Source organism: Caretta caretta, chromosome 1 (assembly GCF_965140235.1).
Source record: "Caretta caretta isolate rCarCar2 chromosome 1, rCarCar1.hap1, whole genome shotgun sequence".
In the NCBI taxonomy this organism is placed as follows: Eukaryota; Metazoa; Chordata; order Testudines; family Cheloniidae; genus Caretta; species Caretta caretta.
Window position 1 is genome coordinate 327,579,035 of NC_134206.1, and position 21,526 is coordinate 327,600,560.

At 43.2% G+C, this 21,526-nt stretch overlaps 1 protein-coding gene across 5 annotated transcripts in view; it reads left to right on the forward strand.

Moving 5' to 3' along the window:
- Nucleotides 1-21,526, forward strand: part of ATXN7L1 (ataxin 7 like 1) — a 204,244-nt gene that overhangs the window by 102,416 nt on the left and 80,302 nt on the right. The window lies entirely within an intron of this gene.

The window sequence follows — 21,526 nt, forward strand, 5'->3', positions numbered from 1 at the left end:
TATACTAAGAATCCTACCAATAATTTGTCTAGTAATTTCAGGGGAACTATTTGCTTGCAAAGGTAGGAGACACCCCCTCGCCCCTTTCCCGATTTGAAGTTTTGGAGAGGGAAGGTGAATCAGAGTTATTTGGAGCCAAAAAAGAGGCCCATAAGTCCTTTTGTAAAGTTTTGCAAGAGGATTGAACTAAAAACATTACACAAACGTCTTCAGGAACCCTGAAGACCTGCATTCTCTGAAAGGAAAGGTCTTGCTTTGTTCCTAGATAAAGGTAAAATCAGAATTTATGCAGGGTCATCTGCCTTTCATACTTCAGAGGAAAACAGCTGGCATTTTCCTGATACAGTTATTCTAAGTATTTAAACAAACAGCATAAAATGACCGAAGTATGTTGCCTGGAAGTTTCTACAGTAGATCTGGTAGTGGCTTCCTACCCTGTCCTTCTCTTCCCATGGGGAGATGCATCTCTCTCAGATGCACACCAGATAGGAAAATGGAATATGTCTGATAGAGAAAACTTGAGTTGACCACACCACTAGTAGGAACACCATGTGACTCATATCTTGAAGTCCAGTATTGAATGACTTAATGTATTCTAATAAGAATTTGTGTATGTAACTTCCAAAAGAATGTCAGATTACCCAGTAAACTCATTGCCTTATAAATGTTATCAGAGAAATCTCCTAGGATTTCCTTAAGTTAGTTGTCAGCAATCATGGATGCTTATCTTTGCTTAAAGTGTATTCTGGCCATTACTTGGCAAAGACAATTCCCCAGACAAAGTTAAAGTAAGGGTTCCCTGCAGAAGAGGAAACTGAGGGACCCAGGATGGTCATATGTGGTTTTTCATTCATACTGTCCCATTTCAATTGCATCACTTGAAGATTACAAAATATATACAATTGTGATAAAAATTCTGGAACCATCGCTTTTGAAAGCCAGGTCAATTTTCATACTGTTTGTAGCCAGTTGACCAGCCAGGAAGGAACTTCTGACAATTATTGCACCTGCTTTCAGGCATCAGTCTCCATAAGATATGGTCTCGCATCAGGGACCATCAGATTTGATGGTCTCATGAGGTCATTGTTACTCCTGTGTCAACAAGGGCATTCCTCCTCATGAGGCCTTTGAGACAGTAAAAGAAGGGAGCTGCTTTGGGAGCCATATTTCCTCACTAGCCATAATGCAAATAAATTATTTCAATATTTACATTTTAATGTCTAGCAACATTATCCAGTTAAAAAAGAAAAGGAAAAAAAAAACTTACCACCAATACGGTATGAAAGACAAGTAACTAAAGTTGCATATACTCCATGGCAAGATTCCTGGATTCTGCACGTTGCCCCGTCCACAGGCGCCACCCCTGCAGCTCCCAATAGCCGTGGTTCCCAGCCAGTGGGAGCTGCGGGGGCAGCACTTGGGGCAGGGGCTGCCTGTGGAGCCCCCTGGCTGCCCATATTCATAGGAGCTGGATAGGGGATGTGCTGCTGCTTCTGGGAGCTGCGCAGAGCGGGGCGAGCCCCTGACCCCACTCCCTGGCTGGAGCGGGTCCCTTGAGGGCCGGATTAAAAAATCTGGAGGGCCGGATGTGGCCCCGAGCTGTAGTTTGCCCACCCCTGTTCTAGGCTGTCTACGTACTCAGGAATACAATGGTTTACAATTGATTGAGCTTTCCACAGGATTTTTTGGTAACCATAACTAGTAACTTTTTTTTACTTGAAAGCTTAGATTCTGGAGCACAATTCTGTGGCAAGTGGTGGATTCTGTTATGGCATATGCTGGGCCCTGCAAGTAACATCATAATTTAAGGTGGCATTGAGAAGTGGCAAACAAAGTTAGGAGTTTCTGAATATGTGGTCATGTAAGATCCATTGTGTCTATATATATTACAGCACATTTCTCTACTGTGATATCTCAGAATAATGGATGATCTTCCTTAGATGTGCTGAAATCACCAACCATAAGGGAGTGCTTTGGCAGCCTTGATTTGTTCATTCTGTGTCTCAGCCTTCATTTCTTTAAAATGAAGCCAATTCTTGGTGGGGATTCAGATAGTGGGGATGAAAGTTTTGCTCTCATTTCCTTTCAGAAATCTTTAAATCAATATTCTTAAATCCGATTGTGTTCTAAATGTTGAAATTAGCAGTACAGAAAGTTGGTCATTTAATTTTATCACACCATGTTTACTATGTGAAGGTTTTAGTTAATAAAGACTAGCTTATTTTCAATATTATCAGTGTTTATGGTACAAGGTATCTGCTAATTGATGTTAGATTATTTATGTTTGTAGTTGATAAATTTTAAAATAATATTACCACAGATCAAAGGACTAGTTTCACTTATATTAATGTGGAAAGATTATTTTTGGTCTTGCCAGTACATATCCATAGGTTGAGGATTTTTTTTGCCTTGGGTGTCTTGCTGCCTGATCAGCTGTATGAGAGGAGCTCACACTGAAGTCATTATCTGCTTGTTGTGCTTTTCCTGTGTGCACTCATGACACTGCAGTGACAGAGTCATGCAATTGTAAAATAGGTAAGTAAATCTGTTTCCAACAAAAAGCTTTCAGTAGCTTTAAGACTGCATCACCCATCTGGGGTTTTGGTCTAGTATCCAGGCTGGAGTCCCTTTTAACAAGTACAATCTTTACTACAACCAGGTTATAAAGAATATTTTTTAGGAGGACAGTTGGCCTCTCCAATGAAAGAGCTGGATGTGAGTGTGACTACTCCTGATCTAAGAGCAATATTCTGCAGTTCTGTATTGATTCAAATTTGGATACTTTCTTGCTGGTCGAAATTAGAATTGATACTAGAACCTCTGCAGATTGCTGGAGATGCCAAAGAGTAAGTGACAAAGTGGATTTCTTTACCCTATGCACCTCTAGAGTAAAGGCCACACACAATTCATGACATCTTCTTTTAGCAGCAGTAGAGAGTTCTGAAAAAGCTCTTAAAATTCTTCCAGTAGACAGTCTGCAATTATTAATGGCCTCTTGTGAAAACAAGCATGATACTTCAGTGACCAGAATAAACAAGATGCAAAGAATCTAGAAGCCCATGGATTTGGCTGAATCAAATGCAGAAAATGAGGAAAGACGTAAATGAGAGGAATAAGGGTGGAACTGAGATTTTAGTCAAAAGATTGACAAGGACAGCTAGAAAGAGTGAAAGATCAGCAACACAATCAGAACATTAGGATTTGCAGAGTTGAATGTGGAAAGGAAGACAATGACACTAACAGGTGTGTAGAGAAGTTTCTTCCAAAATTTAGATATTGACTTGGTAGGGTCAATGAACAAATATATCTGCTGAGACCTTACTGGTGATATTATATTATAACTTTTCAAAGTAGAGATAAGAGCTGGCCTTTACTGGGGGCTAAAAACAAGAACTAAGTTGTTTGAGTTTGATGTCAGTTTTTAACATATCTGGATTTAAAACAATAACACAGTTTGTAAGGCTTCCTGAGAATTAATGTCTTCATCAGTTCTCACTCCCTCTGAGTTCTGCAGTGAGAAAATAAATATTTTCTGGAGCACAGACATAGTGCCTACAATGCTAGAGAACATGATAGGAAGAGATTAATGTATAAGATTCAGAAACCAAGTGTATAGCAGATAGTTAATGTTCAGTTTGATGAATGCATGTGACTTTAAAATTATTTTTTCTATATTTGCTTAGAGGTCTTGATAGATGTACATTTAAATAAACTCTCAGCTGTTTTTCCTAGTTGTATATTAATGCACGTGCCTGCTGGTTAAAGGGCAACTGGATACTAAACCCCATTTGATATTTTTCTCAACAGTGTAAGTAATGCTTTTATATATATGCATGTGGTTTGTGTGGACACAGCCCTATATATAAAATAATTCTACATCGAAAAAAATTAATTGTAATGCAAGATTAAGAGCCTAATTCAACAACCCTCAGATTAATAGTTCCACTTCAATCAATGGAAATATTCATGTTACTAGAGATTGTAGAATCTGGATGTAAGGCTGGGAAATTAAGCATAACATTTGGGAAATTAAAAAGATGAGGTTCCTACAGCAATTTAAACTCTGCTTTGTTGCACATGTACTGTCGCTATATTTGACACACATTTAACAAATTAAAAAGTAATATGCATTTTTGAGGTACACTTTAGCAAACCTAGGAATAGACAATGCCATGTGTGGCAGAGCTATTTTGCTGTGGGAAATTTACCTCTTCCAATTTTTGACTTGTACATTAAGAATTAATGTATAATTCATGTGAATTTGCATTTAAATTTCCTTTTAAAATGTTTCAGAATCTCTTCTAGTCCTGTGAAAGGAGATTGTTGAGTTTCTTTAGCATTAAAGGATCTGTTGCTTCAGTATCACAGAAGAAACATTGACCACTCCTCAATTTAGAATCTGATCCTGGAAGCACTTAGGCACATGAATAACTTTATGCCCCTGGCAATACCACTAAACTCATTCATTGATACTACTTTTATGCCTAAATGTTTACAGGATTGGCACCCTCATTCATAAGCTATTCAGAACAGTGATAGTGTTTGTTTGTATCGTACCTAGTACAATGGGGTCCTGATGCTGTTTGGTGCTGTTGTAATATAAATACTAAATAATAATCATGGGTCTGGGAAGAAAATTTGACCAGCCTCCTAACATCCAAACCTATTTAAGTACAAATAAAGTTGAAACTTTTTTTTACTGTAAGAAAACTTCATGCTCAATTTACATTGCTCAAAAATCTCCTTTTCTAAAAAGTCTTTTTTTTAATATACTTTTATTTTGTAAAATGTTTAGAACAGTTTCTCTTGTTAAGAGAAAGGATTTATCTGTATTAAGGGAGCCACCTAAGGGCCCCTATCAAGGAGCAGAGCCTCATTGTGTTTGACATCTGTATAAATGCATATTAAAAAGAGATAGTATCTTCTCCCAGCCTAGAAATGGGAGAAAACTTAGACTAGAGTTTGTCATCCTTTGTACTTTCTAGGTATCTGGAGGTATTAAAAAAATCAAGTAGATGTGGACATCTAGAGTGACACAAAGTAGATAAAATGTCACTTGTTATAAAAATTAGTTTTATTTAATGTTATAATTAGTTCTTCAGGTGACCTCTACATATTCCCCCTTGCGTCAAGTGGTGGAGTTTTTTTAGCCAGCAGTGTTAATTGAAGATGTGGTAGTGAGATATGTCTGTATCAGATTATAAACTACATTTTGTATTATGAACTGAACTCTCATGTCTAACCTTGCCCAAGACAAGGTTGTTGTAATGTAGGGGTTCACAGCTTGTTCAGGGTCGCGAGATGCTTTGTTTACTTGAGTGTCTGGAGGTATGGCCGCTCGCAGCTCCCAGTGGCCGCAGTTCGCCGTTCCTGGCCAGTGGGAGCTGCGGGAAGCAGTGGCCCGGCCCGTGTCACTTTCTGCAGCTCCCACTGGCCGGGAATGGTGAACCACGGCCACTGGGAGCTGCAAGAGGCCGTACCAGCAGACGTTCAAGTAAACAATGCGTCTCACGGCCTGCCAGGGGTTTACCTTGAACAAGCCACAAACCAAGTTTGGGAACCCCTGTTGTAATGCATTTCAGACAGATGACCTGCGCAGAAAAGATGTTTGACACCTTGTTGAAGGATCATCAACTGAGAAGCTACCACAGAGTAATCTGGAGCCATCAACTTTGATTGTCCCTCAAATGTTGGCCCAACCCCATGGGACAAGGGATTTTAGATGCCAGCATAGCTGATGGATCTGCAGTTTCTTAGCCTGGACATATGGCAGAAGTAGACTGTTTTTAAGAGGGGTGCTGTTCTGAGCAGGGGTGGGCAGACCATCACCACATGTAAGCAGGACTCAGTGGAGAGAAAGGGCAGGAGGGATTCTGTGCAGCCTGAGTCAAGATTTGGAGCTTACACAGAGCTCTTCTAACATTTGGTAAAGCAACCCACATCCTTTCATGTATTTATACCTGCTCCTGTATCTTTTACTTCATACATCTGATGAAGTGGGTTCTAGCCCACGAAAGCTTATGCCCAAATAAATTTGTTAGTCTCTAAGGTGCCACAAGGACTCCTCGTTTTTTTTACTCAGAGTTTCATACCTAAATACATGATGGAACAGATTGGTTGTCATAAGTAGTTAACACATATTTCAAGGGACCATTCAAAGTGAAGTGGCCCATTGACACCCTTCCAGTCATATGGAGGAAAGGGGGAGGAAAGGAGCTGGGGGGTTGTTAGTGGGTTATAGATTGTTGTAATAAGCCATAAATCCAGTGTCACTATTCAGTCTACGTGAGGGGGGGCATCTCATGACTAATATTTTATAAAGATCTGTATCTCTCAAGTGCTTTATAAGAGTAAAGTTTCTGTGGTTAAGAAATTCCTTTGCTAAGCCTACAGTCCTGGCTTTCCTGCCACCTTGTTGCCAGAGGGCTTTAACTAGAATCCCAGAGTGCCCACAGCTAGGTGGATCTCTACGGTAGCGTGTGTAAGTGACTGAGGGCACATGGGAAAGTATTAGTTTTAAGGTGTATGGTGGCTGGACTGCAGAGTCCCATGTCCCAAGGAAAGGCTCAGAAGAAGCCTTAGCTAGAGCTGTGCAAATAACCAATGTTTCAGTTTGATGACTGAGCCAAAAATTTTTAAAAACTTTTGTTTCAGGTCAACCCAAAACAAAAATTGAATTTTCCAGCAAATTGAAAAACATTGTTTATGGATCAAAGGAAATAGCACTGAGGGTTCAGGAGAATTGCCTCTGATGAGCCACTTGCTTAAAAGTGCCATTAAAGTCAGCCTTAGCTGAAGTGACTCCATACCCAACTCAAGTGGCAATAGGATCCTATGATCCATCTGAAGCAATGTAGTTCAGTGGCAAGATCCAGAACTGTTAACTTGAGTAAACCACTTGGCAAAGTTTCTTTGGGCTCCATATCAACAATACTGAAATCCCCAGATTTGCTCAGGACAACTGGATCCAATGCCGGCATGGTCCATAGTCTCTATACTACCACTTGCTAAAGGAGTTCTATACCTACATCATTTTCACCAAGGTTCCCTGATTTGTCACAGATTCAAGAAAATCTCACATTTTGATGCTTTATGTCTAGCACAGAGGTAGGCAAACTATGGCCCGCGGGACCCTCCTGCCCGGCCCCTGAGCTCCTGGCCCAGGAGGCTAGCCACCAGCCACTGGTGCTCCAGACAGTGTGGTAAGGGGACAGGGAGCGGGGGCATTGATAGAGGACAGGGGAGTTTGGGGTGGTGGTTGGGGGTGGGGGTGTGAATAGGGGTCGGGGCAGTCAGAGCGCAGGGAACAGGGGAATTCAATGCGGGCAGGGGTCCCGGGAGGGCAGTCAGGAAGGAGGGGGGGTTGGATGGGGTGGTGGGGGGCAGTGAGGGGCAGGGGTTCTGGGGGCAGTCAGGGGACAGGGAGCAGGGGGGGTTGGATGGGCCAGGGGTCCAGGGGGGGCAGTCAGGAATGAGAGGAGGGGTTGGATGGGGCGGCGGGGAGCAGCCAGGGGTGGAGGTTCGGGGGCGGTCAGGGGACAGTGAGTAGGAGGGGTGGATGGGACAGGACTCCTGGGGGGCCGACAGAGAACAGGGTGGGTTGGATGGGGCAGGAGTCCCGGGGGGGGAATAGGGGGTGGGGGCTGGGCCACGCTTGGCTGTTTGGGGAGGCACAGCCTCCCCTAACCCACCCTCCATGCAATTTCTGAAACCCTGATGCGGCCCTCAGGCCAAAAAGTTTGCCTGCCCCCGGTCGAGCATAACTGGCTCATATACTACATTGTCTTGAGTATCGTTCTGAAAATGTAGATCCACAGACTATTTTCTCTTGGAGTTATCACAATAGTTCCCTGATGCTTTGGGATTTGCTGAGTCAGCAACCCTAAACAATCTGGGTCTACTATCCTACTCTCATTTAAATACTACTGCAAAGTGTTATCTACCAATGGTTTACTCCAAGAGCATGAAGCTGTAGACATTCCCTTTGTGGGAGTCCCTCTAGTTAAAATCAGTGGTATGGTTCAGTTTTCCAAAAGTTCTGTCTAGGACCTGGAATAACCTCAGTGGGCTTTGAAAACCTTCATCTGGGTTCCCTAATCCAGCAACCCTTGAGTGCTAAACAGCATTGGTACTAAATTCTCATAAACTTGTTCTCAGGCCCAGATTGAGATAACCCCAGGCTGTACTGATTCTCATGCAGAGCCTCACTACTTTTTGGCTCTGCAAATGGCTAAAATCTCCAGTCTAAGGCTAATACCCCAGTTTTAAAAATGTCCAAGTCTGTGGTAAGGCATCAGGGGTCTAAACATGGGCATCATTGCTTTGTTTCTGAAGTTATGTGTGACGGCTAAATGTCACATTACCTGGAGTCAGAAGGGAAGACTACCTGGAAAGACATGCAGACAGATTGTCCGGTGGGACTTTACTCTGGAAGGGGAGAACTATACAGTGACCTGATCAGATAGCAGAGTCACAAAGAGGGAGCACCCTGCGTCCCAAAGAGAGAGGGGCCACTGGACGAGCAACCACCAGGAGAGGGTGCCAGACAGGACAAGCTAAGTCCCAGACTTAGTCACAAGAAGACATCTGCAGTGAGTGAACACCTTCACATCGGGTCATAAAGAGCTTCTGCTCCACTGTCATCTGCCAGTGATGGATCAGTGGATCTGCAGACTATTTCTTATGTGAAATCAATTGCACAGTGATATCCCTCAAGATAACAGGGAACAATAATAAATAAATAAATACTTTTTGCAGCTGCTTCTGGGACCACATTGTCTTAGCACTGAAGTTCTTGGTTCCCATCAGGTTGGGCCCAGATTGACCCCATGTTAGGGTTCTGCAGTTGAAAACAGTTTTTCTAGCCTACAAGACTTCCTTTGATCAAGGGCAGAGACTGATCTGTCAAAAGCACAGGTGTCTCACTTAGGACTCAGTCTGGCAGTATGTGTTATTTAAAGGGAGTATGCCCAGGTTAGGCCTCTGTGGATACATCTACGCTGGAATAAAAGACCCATGGCTGGCCCAAGTCAGTAGACTTGGGCTCTCAGGGCTTGGGTTGTGGGGCTGTAAAATTGCTGTGTAGATGTTCGGGCAGCCCTTCAGCCCAAGCCACACAAGCCCAAGTCAGCTGACCCAGGCCAGCTGCAGGTGTTTAATTGCTGTGTAGACACACCTTTTTTTTTTTATATGTCTACACTGCCATGTAAATCCAAATTCAGCTGACTCTGGGTTAGAGAATGCAGGGCTTGAGCATCTACACTGATTGTTAACCCTACATTAAGAATTTTCTAACCCAGGCTCAAACCTGCGGCTCTGGTTTCCACATAGCAGAATGTAGATACAAGTCAAACCAACTGTATCCCAGACTCCCTTGCATCCTCTTGAAACGTGGCCGCTCTAGCCCTTTGATCATGGTGCACTATGAGAAAACTTGACCATCAAACCGCACATTCTAGGAAACTTGAACAGCCTGCCTTGAACATCCTGCCGAGCAGTCATTTTGCTCTGTGTGCTTCCAGCTATCAGAGGCAGCAATGTGGAGGAGGAGCCTTTTGAAGACCTTCTCTTGCTTGCACTTTCACTCCTGTGTCAGGAGACAGGCAGAGCTTCTGTGAGACGCAGGTGGACATGTCAGCAGTGTTTTCTGACCCACCAGAGGCAGTTGACAGTTTATGATGGAGCAGGAGGAGGACACAGACATGGCAGACTTGAAGAGGCTGATGCTCATGACACTTGGCACAGCTGCTGGTGCCCCCTACCTAGCCTGGCACTTCTGGAGCAGGGCCACAAGCACAGTCTGGTGGGATCACATCATCATGCAGACCTGGGATGACCAGCAGAGGGTCCAGAACTTTTGCATGAAGAAAGCTACATTTCTGGAGCTTTGTGAGCAGCTTTCCCACACCCTCCAGCGTAAAGATACGCACATGAGGGCGGCCATCTTGATCCAAAAGCAGATTGCCATAATCTCCTGGAAGCTGGCTAGCCCAGGCTGCTACAAGTCCACTGCCAACCAGTTTGGCGTTGGAAAGTCGACTGTGGCTTGCACTGGGAAAGTTCATGATACTACCGTTTTTCATTGTTTGGGCATTCTGTTTCCAGGCTGGGACACTATTCCTACCAAATGACAGTCTCATAAACGGGTTACTGTCCCCACCATTATTCTGGGTGATCCTGCATACCTCCCTTTTGCCTTGGTTTATGAAACTGTACCCTGATTTCAGAGGCCCTGACAAAAGATGTCACTCTAATTACACTCTGAGCTGATGTAGAATGGTTGTTGAATGTGCTTTAGGCTGATAGAAATAGTTTTGGAGATGTCTACAGACCCGTTTGCATGCCAGTGTCATCAATGCTGTCCACATTACTGTGCCTTGCTGTGCTCTTCACAACCTTTGTGAAGCCAGAGGTGAGCCATTTCCTTCTGAATGGGCCTATGAAAGCCAGGGTCCACTGAATCAGTACACTCAGCCAGGAAGAGCACCTACCACAACTGGAGCTGGATGCACCCAGACAACAGAAGTCAGGGATACTTTGTGTTCCTGCATTATGGACTTGCATGGTCCAATGAAAGAGGAAGAATTGTATCTTTACGAGTGTGCTGGGGTGGGGGTAGGGAATGGGCCTCATTGTGGGGGGGGTTTCAGTGCTTGGGAATGGTCGGGGTTGATTGCCCTGTGATGTATTTATGAATGACATAACCACTTAGCCCACTGTCTTTGATGATTCACAGTATGGATTGATGTAGACAACTGTATCGATGAATAGCGTTTACATACTAATTCCTAAATTTCCCTTTTCATGTATTTACCTTTATTATTTCAGATAGACACTGTATGATGTGATAAAATAAAAAGCTTTATTAATAAACTTGTATTAGGGAAGTACATTAACCCATTGCCAGGCAGGCCAGCTGCCATTACCACACCAAAACATCAGTAACAACAGAACCTTAAAAAACAGAAAAATCAATGTATGAACAAGTGCAAACAATGAAACCATGTATGAGACAGAAACCCCAACTGTTGCATGTTTCCTACCACACTCCCTGGTTCTCCTTTCCCTTCTTTCCCCATTTGCTGTTCATTTGGTGCCAGGGGAGAGGGATGGAGGCATCCATAGGGGAGAGGGTCAATATGGAGGGCTGCATGGAGCAAAGCTGCCCTGCCAAGCCACTCATGGGGGGCTGATTGCATGGACCACTCAGCCATGGAGTTTTCCAAGCTATTTCTGGACTATATCACATGGTACCACACAGGGGACTCGGGCTGTGGAGTGGGTGATACAGTAGGAGCCGCTACTTTTGTGGCCATTAGTGATATCAGCCACTCAGACAGTTCTCTCTGCTGAGCTCTGTCTTTCTCCTTTAGCCGCCATTCCTGTTCTAGGAACTGTGAAGCACTGAAACCTTGTCCTCAAGCTGTTCAGCCAGCCTGAGCCTTCCTGCTGGCCTCTTGCCATGCCTTTCCTCTAGCTGTAAGTCGCTCTGTCTTTGGGACTGGACCTACTTGTTGGCCCTGTTCAGAACTTCCACCATAAATTCATCACAGAAACAATTCCTCTTGGAAAGGTCCATGAAGATACAGTGACCCAGGTTCTGCTGCAGCGTGGGCGAGCTGTGGACGAACAGCAGCCAGTAGACGTCAAGGGGCCCGTAATAGGACAAGACACAGAGGGTTATTGTCTCAATAGCTCAGTGCAGGAGCACAAAAAGAAATCCTTGTGGAATTTCAAGGACATAAAAGGTTACTTTTCCAAACTGAACCTCAGTATATTATGAGAGGGATGCTTCGGATCACAGAAGCTCCCTGGACATGGCTGGGTTAATCGCAGCAGCAGAAGTCCAAAGACCATACTAAGTTAAAAATTTAGCGCTGTTTTGTGTTTTCTAGAAATTGCAGCACTACTTGAGTTGGGGGAGGGAGGGGCTATCAGTGACTGTGCTACAAAAGCTTTTTCTGTCATTTCAGCACTTCCACGTTTTGGAGGACATAACCATTGTTGTGGTGCCCCGCTGGCAAAGGGAGACGTTATCCAAGCTGCTGGTGGGAAACCTGCAGTGTATCCAACCAAAGTATTCAAATGTATAGTGAGTGAACAGCACATCTGAGTGGAGTGGGCTGGTCAGCTTCCCTCCACTGAAATGTGACTACCTATCTGGAGTTCCTGCTTCAGCAATAGTTTGCAGCTATCAGCACCCACGTTTGGTTAGAGTTCATGAGGGAATCAACAGGATGATATGTTAGCTTTCATATGGCCTCTCTTGTTATGGCTGCATGCAAATACACAGAACTCCACAGCTATCCCCTTACTCCGCTTCTCCCTCTGGCACATTTGTGGAAAAAATTTCTAATCTCGGTCAAATTTGGCACAAATGATTTTGTCACCTGCATGAACTACTTCTAACTGAAATGGACTAGATTTGTAAATGAAAAACATTTTCATCTTCATTCCCCCTCCCCCTCCTGTTTACTCTTTCTAGGCAGCTCGTTACACCATTGGTTACAGAGCTGCATATTTCCAGGTATGCCAATGTGAGGTTATTGTTTTTAAGAAACAGGAATGCCCTAGCAAAAATCTGTACCTTCTCAAGTAAAGATTCACTTTCAAGGCATTTTTATTGTTTATTTTTCCTGGTCACCATTTTGAACTACACGTGGTGAGGGGAGCCAAGCCACTGGTAGCATATGATACTCCATTAGCAAATACATGCTGCTAGCTAGCGCTTCTAATAACTTTTTCATTGGTTCATAAAACAGAAATCCCTCCCACTGTTATATTAATAAACTTTAAAATGGAGCCAGAAACTTACCAGCTTCTGTCCCTTTTGTGTGTGCTACAGGCTCTGTGACAGGCTGTTCCTTGGGGAAAGGCATCAAACAGCTCCTTCCAGTATGGCCCCAGGATGTGCTACTGCTGATCCTGCTCCAAAGCCTCCTCTGGGACTGGTTTCAGCAACAGTCTCACTTCACTGTCCTCACTCAGCGCCTGCTGCTGGCTCCCATCAGTCCCCATGCTGGATTCTGGGACCAGCAGGTCACCATCCGGCTGAATAGGTCATCATGCACCTCTGTTGGCTCTGTGCTTGGTGCAGTGCCCAGCACCCAGTCAAACCCATCATAAAATGGGCATGATGTCAGCAAGTTGCCCGAGGTACAGTTCTGGTCATTTAATCCATTTCTTGCACTGGTCGGATAAATTTGCAGCACTGCCAGTTTCTTTGCTGTTTGCTGGTATGCATGGTTATTTCTGGTATTTTTACTAAAGTTCACTGTTTTGCTGGCCTCACATCAGGAATTTACCAAAATCTGGCTGTGCTCCAGTCACAATGAAGCAGCATGCTTTGCAAAAGGTTTGTCCTGTTCTGTCAACAAACAGAGAAGACTCTCTGATGGTGTGTTTGCAGTTCGGTGTTCAGAAGACAATGGAAAGGTTAAGCACTGACTACGTGCTCCTGAATTGCACCAAGAGGACCTGATTCTGTTTCCTGGGAGTTGACTGGAGATTCTTGGATTAGAGAGGACAGAGGAAGTTGGCTTATGGGTTTATGGGATACTTTTAGCGAATTCCCAGGATCCAAGTCAGGGGGGCTGTATCTACACTGCAAAGAAGTAAGACTTGAATCCTGGGTCCCAGCTTGACTCAGACTCAAAATCTCCAATCCCGCAGGATCCTGGTCTGAGCCCAAGTCTGAGAGATTTGTGTGTAGACGGAAGGTGGGTGTGGGCTCAAGCCTTAGTCTAAAACTGGGCTTACCTTGCAGTTTAGACCTACCCTTTATTATCAAGGAGAATACTCATTATCTCCATTTCTGCTGGAAGGTCACTTCAGAGTAAAACAAGATCCTGCATCATTGACAAACTTCCTTTTTCAGACTGAAATAGAGAATTCTTCTCTGTTCCCTCTGATTCTATTGGTTCGGGAGATCTGTCTGCAGATCAGTTGAGACACATCTAAGATGTTGTCGTAGGTGTAAGTGGATCGACAGTAGGAGCTCAGAATGAAAGTCAATACACGTGCACTGTCTGCTGCTTTATTGAGCTGGCCTTTTTGAGCTCCTTCTCCAAGCCATGAATGATTTGAAGCTGAGGTGGGATGGACCCAGAGCAGCTGATTAACTTACAAGTGTGGGGTTTGCATGCTCCATCACAGGCATCCAATAATAAGTTTTGGATTTACCTGCTCAAAATGAAATTCAGTGGATGAAAAATATCTGTTGTTCAATGCTTCCTTCTGCTGCTGGTCAGAAGAGAACTGTGCAGTCTCCAATAGTGGTCCAGTATGCGGACCTGGCCATTGCTACCTCTCCACAAAGAGCTCTGTTGCAGCAGAAGCTGATTTACTTGTATCTTCTGATTGATTTTTAGCAGTGACACCATTACTGTGGCATCTGAATACTTACGGGGGGTGGGGGGAACACACAAAATGTAATAGTAGAACAGCGTTGGCCTATGTGTTCATAGAGCACCTGGAATAATGGGGCCCTGATCCTGACTGGGGCTTCTGATGCTATTGTGTAATATGAAAATAACAAAATCCCCAGAACTTAAATGTTTGAGCCACCACGTATGTCTTGTACTACTCAAAGAAGTTAGTCAAATCTAACAATTGATCTTTTATAGAGCCATAGAAACTCTGCACATTAGCTTCTTTGAAATCACCCAAATCTATGGTTAACATTTGTTCTATATTTGCTGTTCGCTTTGAGGCAAATACTGAAGTGCTTGCTCAGTTTTCTGTTCTGACGCAGGCGAACTCCCATTGAAGGCATTGTGGGCTTGCCTGAATAATCACTGAGTGAAAACCTGAGCAAGGACCTCAGGATTAAGACCCTTATATATTACTTGGTGAGGTTGAAAAGAATGGGTTTAAAACAGTATGGGAATGTGCATCATATAACATGTCTCTTGTCTACTGCCACCTTTGTACTCAATGTTGTCAGATTTCAGAGTAACAGCCGTGTTAGTCTGTATTCGCAAAAAGTAAAGGAGTACTTGTGGCACCTTAGAGACTAACCCATTTATTTGAGCATAAGCTTTCGTGAGCTACAGCTCACTTCATCGGATGGATACTGTGGAAGCTGTTGTCAGAATAGCTCAGGGTATAGTATTTTAGGTTAATTGCTTATGTAGATCCAGTAGGGGGAGCTCACAGCATTGTTTTGTCAGCTTTAAAATGTGTCTCTTTCATGGGTGATTGAGCTAGATTTTTAAAAAATCTAGAACCTGAAGAGTATTTTGCAACAGATTGGAGGGGACACATACTCTCCTTTAATCTGGGCACATGATTCTCATTGTCATTAATGGGAAAATCCTGCCCACATATGAACAGGAGAGGGTCTCTCAATATTTTAAAATTGGATCCAAATTTGGGCCTAAATTGTCTGAGAGTCTCTTTTCTGTTTGCCCTCCGCTGACTAGAAAGAGTGGCATTAGAATGAAGAGATCTGGAATGTTTCAGTTGTGCACGTGCTTGAATCCCATTAGCTTTGGCTCTTTTGCTCAGTGTAACAGTTAAAACAACCTCTTACTTAATGAAGAATGTGTATACATGTATAAAGACAAAGCTCTCTAGGGCTATAGAAATCTGAAGTGTCTTAGTGGAACGCCTGAAAAAAGGCTGCAATCCGTGTATACGAAAAAACTCTTTTCAGTAAGAATTCATACAAATGCCATACTCTGTGCTGTGAGAATAAAAAGAATGCCTTTGAAAGAGTCAGTACCATAATAGCAGGACCTCTTGAGGAAAGATCTAGGACAGTGGTTCCGAAACTTTAACAGCATGCAAACCCTTTTCACTAAATTGTGAAATCTTGTGAACCCCTTCCTAAAAATGAATATTTCCAGGGATTTAAGTTTAAATTTCCACCGCACTCCATGGGGCTCCTGCTGCTGGACCCCGTTGACCGCCCCGGTCAACTGAGCTCCACTGAGCTCGGGCTGCAGGTCCCGCTGACTGTCAGGGCTCAGGCTGCCAGCCCCAGCTGCCTGGCCCCGCTCTTCCTGGGGCTTGGGCTGCCAGCCCCACCCATAGCGCTGGGGCTCGGGCTGCCTGCCCCAACTGCTCTGACCCGCTCTCCCTGGGGCTTGAGCTGTCTGCCCTGCAATCGGGTCCCACCTGCAGCCCCCAATGCCCGGGGTCCTCTGGCCGCCATTAGTGAAATTTTTCTGGCAAACCCCCTGTAATGTTCTGTGAACCCCAGTTTGGGAACCACTGATCTAGGATTAGGTCTTTATCCCCTGCTCTGGCTCCTTTATGCCAGGTAAAGGCTCTCTCTAAGCCATTGATATAACCGGGGGACTTCCTACAGAGCAAAAACTGAGGAAGACAGGTGTAGGCTATCTTTTAAGGACCCCCTCCAAAGTCCAGGTGTAGGGGCCATGCAAGCCCACAGAGCATAGCACCTTGGAGATTCTGAGCAGTGCTGCAGCTGGGGAGACACTTCCATAACTTATACCCGTGGTTCTCAACCTGCAGCCTAAGGGCTGCTTGCGGCCCAATCAGCACACAGCTGTGGTAGTCCATGTGACATTCTCAGGGCCATATGGGGTAGTATGTAGTGTGGATGCAGCCCACCTAACACACGTGGCCCACAATGGTAAATAGGTTGAGAACTTCAGACTTTGACTCTCCAGGGCTGTCTAAGGTGTTCTGGGTACTTCCTTAGCCGCTAGAGCTGCCTAGAATCAGGGGGGTGCAAGAGTGGCTTAAAGCTACTTATTCCTCTCTTCCCTCTAATTGTGAATTTGTGCTGTGCCTCTTAGAGTATGTCTTCACTGCAAGTGAAGGTGTATTTGTAGCATGGAAAGACATGTCCATGCTAGCTTTAATTTAGCTAGCATAGGTAACAGTATGTAGACATGATAGTTTGGACTAGCAACCTGAGTAGACACCTAGAGTCTCCATCAGGCTTCTACTCAGGCTGTTACCCCAAGAACAAGCCTGTGCCACCATATCTTCACTACTGTTACCTGCACAAACTAGATTAAAGCTAGCACAGAGATGCAGAAACAAACAGACCTTCACTTTGCAAAGAAGACATATCGTTAAGGGCGCATACCATAGAATCTCACCAACATTATTTTCCTGGGGTAACAGTTTTCTTGAAGGTTGCAATCCTTTCTTAAAACTGGTCTTGGTAGCTCAGTATTTTATAATGTGAGTGAACTAATGCAAAACAGATTACTTCGTATATGACACAGAATTCCAGAGAAGACAGCAGATCAGTGGTCCATTGCTTTATACAGTATTGGCTGTGAAAATAATATATTTAATTCCTTTAAAAAAATGAGATTAGTTACAATCTCAAATCAGGAATTATGCCCTGGGTGATATTGCATGTTTAACCTGAACTTTGACCCCTTGTATGTCCTCACTCTAATTGTCTTCAACTAGATGATCATATTATTGCTCAAATACTATAATATACTTTTTTCCTGCCACCTTAGGGCTTGTCTGCACAGTGCCTTAGTCTGCACTAGCAAGGATGTAAATTCTGATGTTCACCAGCATGTCGGACATTGCCTGGGCTGTGTGGTCCCTGCTGGCGCACACTAAAAGTTCCATAGTGCATTTCAATGTAGTTTGCTTTCTTCCATCAAGCAGACAAAGATATAACAAGATCCAATGCCTAGAAGTTCAAACAAAGAAAAATCAGGATGGAAAAGGCACAAAGCTCAGGAAGGAAGGTTGAAATTTATGACTCGGATGACAAAAGACAGAATACATGTGATGCTTCATTGAGACAATGAGAAGCCAGTAAAACTAGATGGTATAGAGTTAAAGTCTGTACAATTTAAATATTTCGGTTCAGTGTTAAGCTGTGATAGGGATGTGGATGTTAGGAGTCATATGAAGAGCACTTGGTGCAAATGGAGGGAGTTGACAGGAATTCTCTTCAATGAGAATATGCCAAGTAAACTAAAGAACAAAGCATATAATGATTAGGGCAGCCATGATGTATGGGTTGCAATGCTGGCCAGTAAGGAAGAGAGAACCACTACTTTATACTGCTGAAATAATAATGCTCAAGTGGATGCTGGGTAAGATGAGAGCTAGCAGGCTGCTCAGTGAAATAGTATGAGTCATGATGCAGGTAGCCCTCAGGGAAAAGCTGAGGGACTATCAACTGAGGTGGTTGGGTCACATGAGATGACGAGATGTGGGATATGTTGGTCAAAGAGTATGTGATCTAACGGCCACAGGACAAAGACCACAAGGAAGGCCCAGAAAAAGGTGGTTTGCGTCGCTGAAGGAGGACAGAAGGCAGGCTTGTGTCAGCTTGGAAGACACACTCGACAGCAATGCTTGGAGACAAAGAACAAGAGCCGCCAATCCCAACTAGCAGGACAAGGCAAAGGCAAAGAACAACAACATTGCAATTTAGTATAGCAACAATCCACACTGAGGAAAGTGTCTTGGACTCTATTTGCTCAAACTTTAGAAAAGCTGAATATTGGGTAGAATCCTAAGTTTGCTTAATGGTTTCAGTTCTTAACTATTGCAGACACTGTTATTCTAGCTATAATATAGCTGTTTTCTCCTTGTTTTCTGCCTGCTACTATACATTTGAGTTGGAAATTTAGTTGTCACGGGAGGAGGAGGAAACATTCCCTTATAGTGTACCTTCCCTGTTTCTGCTGGAGGTCTCCTTGGAGAACCTGAGAACTGGGATCTTTTTCAATGCTCTACTGATGGAGTTTGTTGAATGTTTAACAGAGATCTTTCATCTGAATTGTTCAGTAGGTGTTAGAATTAAGTTAAGATGTTAAAATTAAAATTTTCCCTTTTATATTCTCAAATTTCACTTCTTTAGTACTTGTAATATCATAATCCTACTAGTTCTCTAGTCATCCATAGTGTTACAAGAAAAACAAACAGAAGAAACAGTTTGATTCCTTTTATATTTTATTATTCTGTTTGCAGAAGCATCTAAAATGTGCTAGACTCTAAATACAAAGGAGAAATAGTTCCTGCCCCAAAAAACATAGCAAAAAAGAGCAATAATCCTCCCCTCCTCCTTCCAGGAGCTCCTGTAAGGTCCAAGGGTATATCTGTGCTGCAGTCAAAGGTGTGATTGCAAGCATGGGTTGGTATACCTGCGCTAGCTTTCATCTAGCTAGCATGGTTGCTCTCGCACCTTCAATTGCATTGTGGGCATACCCTGTAAGTTAAAAGTTCCATAATCCCCTATGACCTGAACAGGGATGCATCTCGACAACCTGCAGTTACAGGTATGTAACCTCCTCTTCCTAATTAAACCTCACATTCCCCTTTCTGGGGAGGTAAATAAGTGTTAGTATCCCCATATCACAGATGAAAAAACAAGGGATAAGTGACTGTCCCACTATCATACAGCAAATACCCATCACACCTGTCATAAATATAAAGGGAAGGGTAACCACCTTTCTGTATACAGTGCTATAAAATCCCTCCTGGCCAGAGCCAAAACCCTTTCACCTGTAAAGGGTTAAGAAGCTAAGGTAACTTCGCTGGCACCTGACCCAAAATGACCAATGAGGGGACAAGATACTTTCAGATCAGGGCAGGGGGACAAAGGGTTCTGTCTGTCTGTGTGATGTTTTTTGCCGGGAACAGATCAGAAAAGCAAGCCTTCCAACTCCTGTTAAATTAGTAAGTAATCTAGCTAGAAAATGCATTAGATTTCCTTTTATTTAATGGCTGGTAAAATAAGCTGTGCTGGAGGGAATGTATATTCCTGTTTTTGTGTCTTTTTGTAACTTAAGGTTTTGCCTAGAGGGATTCTCTATGTTTTGAATCTGATTACCCTGTAAGGTATTTACCATCCTGATTTTACAGAGGTGATTCTTTTACCTTTTCTTTAATTAAAATTCTTCTTTTAAGAACCTGATTGCTTTTTCATTGTTCTTAAGATCCAAGGGTTTGGGTCTGTGTTCACCTGTACCAATTGGTGAGGATTCTTATTAAGCCTTCCCCAGGAAAGGGGTTGTAGGGTTTGGGGGGATATTTTGGGGGAAGACATCTCCAAGTGGTTTTTTTCCCTGTTCCTTAAAACACTTGGTGGTGGCAGCATAGGGTTCAAGGACAAGGCAAAGTTTGTACCTTGGGGAAGTTTTTAACCTAAGCTGGTAAGAATAAGCTTAGGGGATCTTTCTTGCAGGTCCCCACATCTGTACCCTAAAGTTCAGAGTGGGGAAGGAACCTTGAAAACAGCAAAGCTAGGTCTTCTGGCCCACCAGCCAAGTACCTTCCATTGCCACTCATGCAAGTCATTTACCCTTTCTGTGTTTGTTTGTTTGCCTGTCTCTCACATGAGCTTGTTGAAAGTGCAAAGCATTTTTAATCTTTAGAGATCAAAGCACTTGCCAAAAGGGGTAAGCAAGCATGAGCAGTCCCATTTTACAGACAGCATAATTAAGCACATTGATTTGAAGCGATTTTTCTGTCATTACAGGAGCTGTCCTTATCTTTCTTTTCATTTTGTTGTTGACACATTTGTTGAGTATTATTACTGTTGTACTTCTGTCATCTCTGGTCTTTTTAGTTTGACTAAATAGCATCATATAAAACACAGTACCTTAAATGAATTGCACCAGGTTGACCCAACAACAAAAGATTTTGCATTTCAAGTTATCAAAAGCTATTCTTCCCTTGTACATAGAGGTACATCACTAATGTTATTGCCTCTGAGTAAACAACAGTTTGCAATAAAAACCACCTCACAGAATTCCAGGAGGAAAATATATGCAAGTTCCCTGACTCCTGCCAATATAGCCCTGCAAGAAAAACTTGTAATTAAACTTTACCTTGTGCAATCATGGTGTGCTACTTTTAACATACGACTACTACTACTATTAACATAGTAAAATGGGAAGGAAAAGGGACTAGGTTGTCCACAGCCTTCAGACCAATCTGTCTCTAATTACCGGTCTACTTTTAATTAACAGCAGTGTCAGTGAATGTCTGCAATAGTCCTGTGTAATCTGCATAATAAATATTACCATAGCTTTTCCATTCACTATTTAAGAATCATCTCATCGTCCACTGAAATGCATCCACCTCTGGGAGGAAATATAACTGTTTTTAACAGGTGCATCATGACAGTTTGGACTACAATTGAATACCACCTTATGCAGTTGAAACTATAGGAACATTTAGCTCAGCAGATTGCAGTTACCTAAACTGTCACTTGGCCAGGACATCTTTGTTCTTACAGTAAATGCTGCAGGATTTTTAACAGACCTTTGCTGGTTAAAACTTCATTCTTATGTTTAATGAAAAGATAACAAGAAGTACAGTGCCTCCTAGCACTATGCTGAGGCACACATTATTTATTTATTTATTTCCATTAGTGACCTTGATGTGCTAGCTGCTTTCCAAACAGAAAAGAAGGCACTGTCCCTGACTCACTTCTTGGGAAGCATGCTCTACTTTAGTCACCTTAGTTTTTCCTTGTAGATATCCTTCTATACCAGTTACTAAAGAGCCACCAGGCAATCCTGGGAAATCTATGCTGAGCACTTGTTCTTCATATCACTTTATT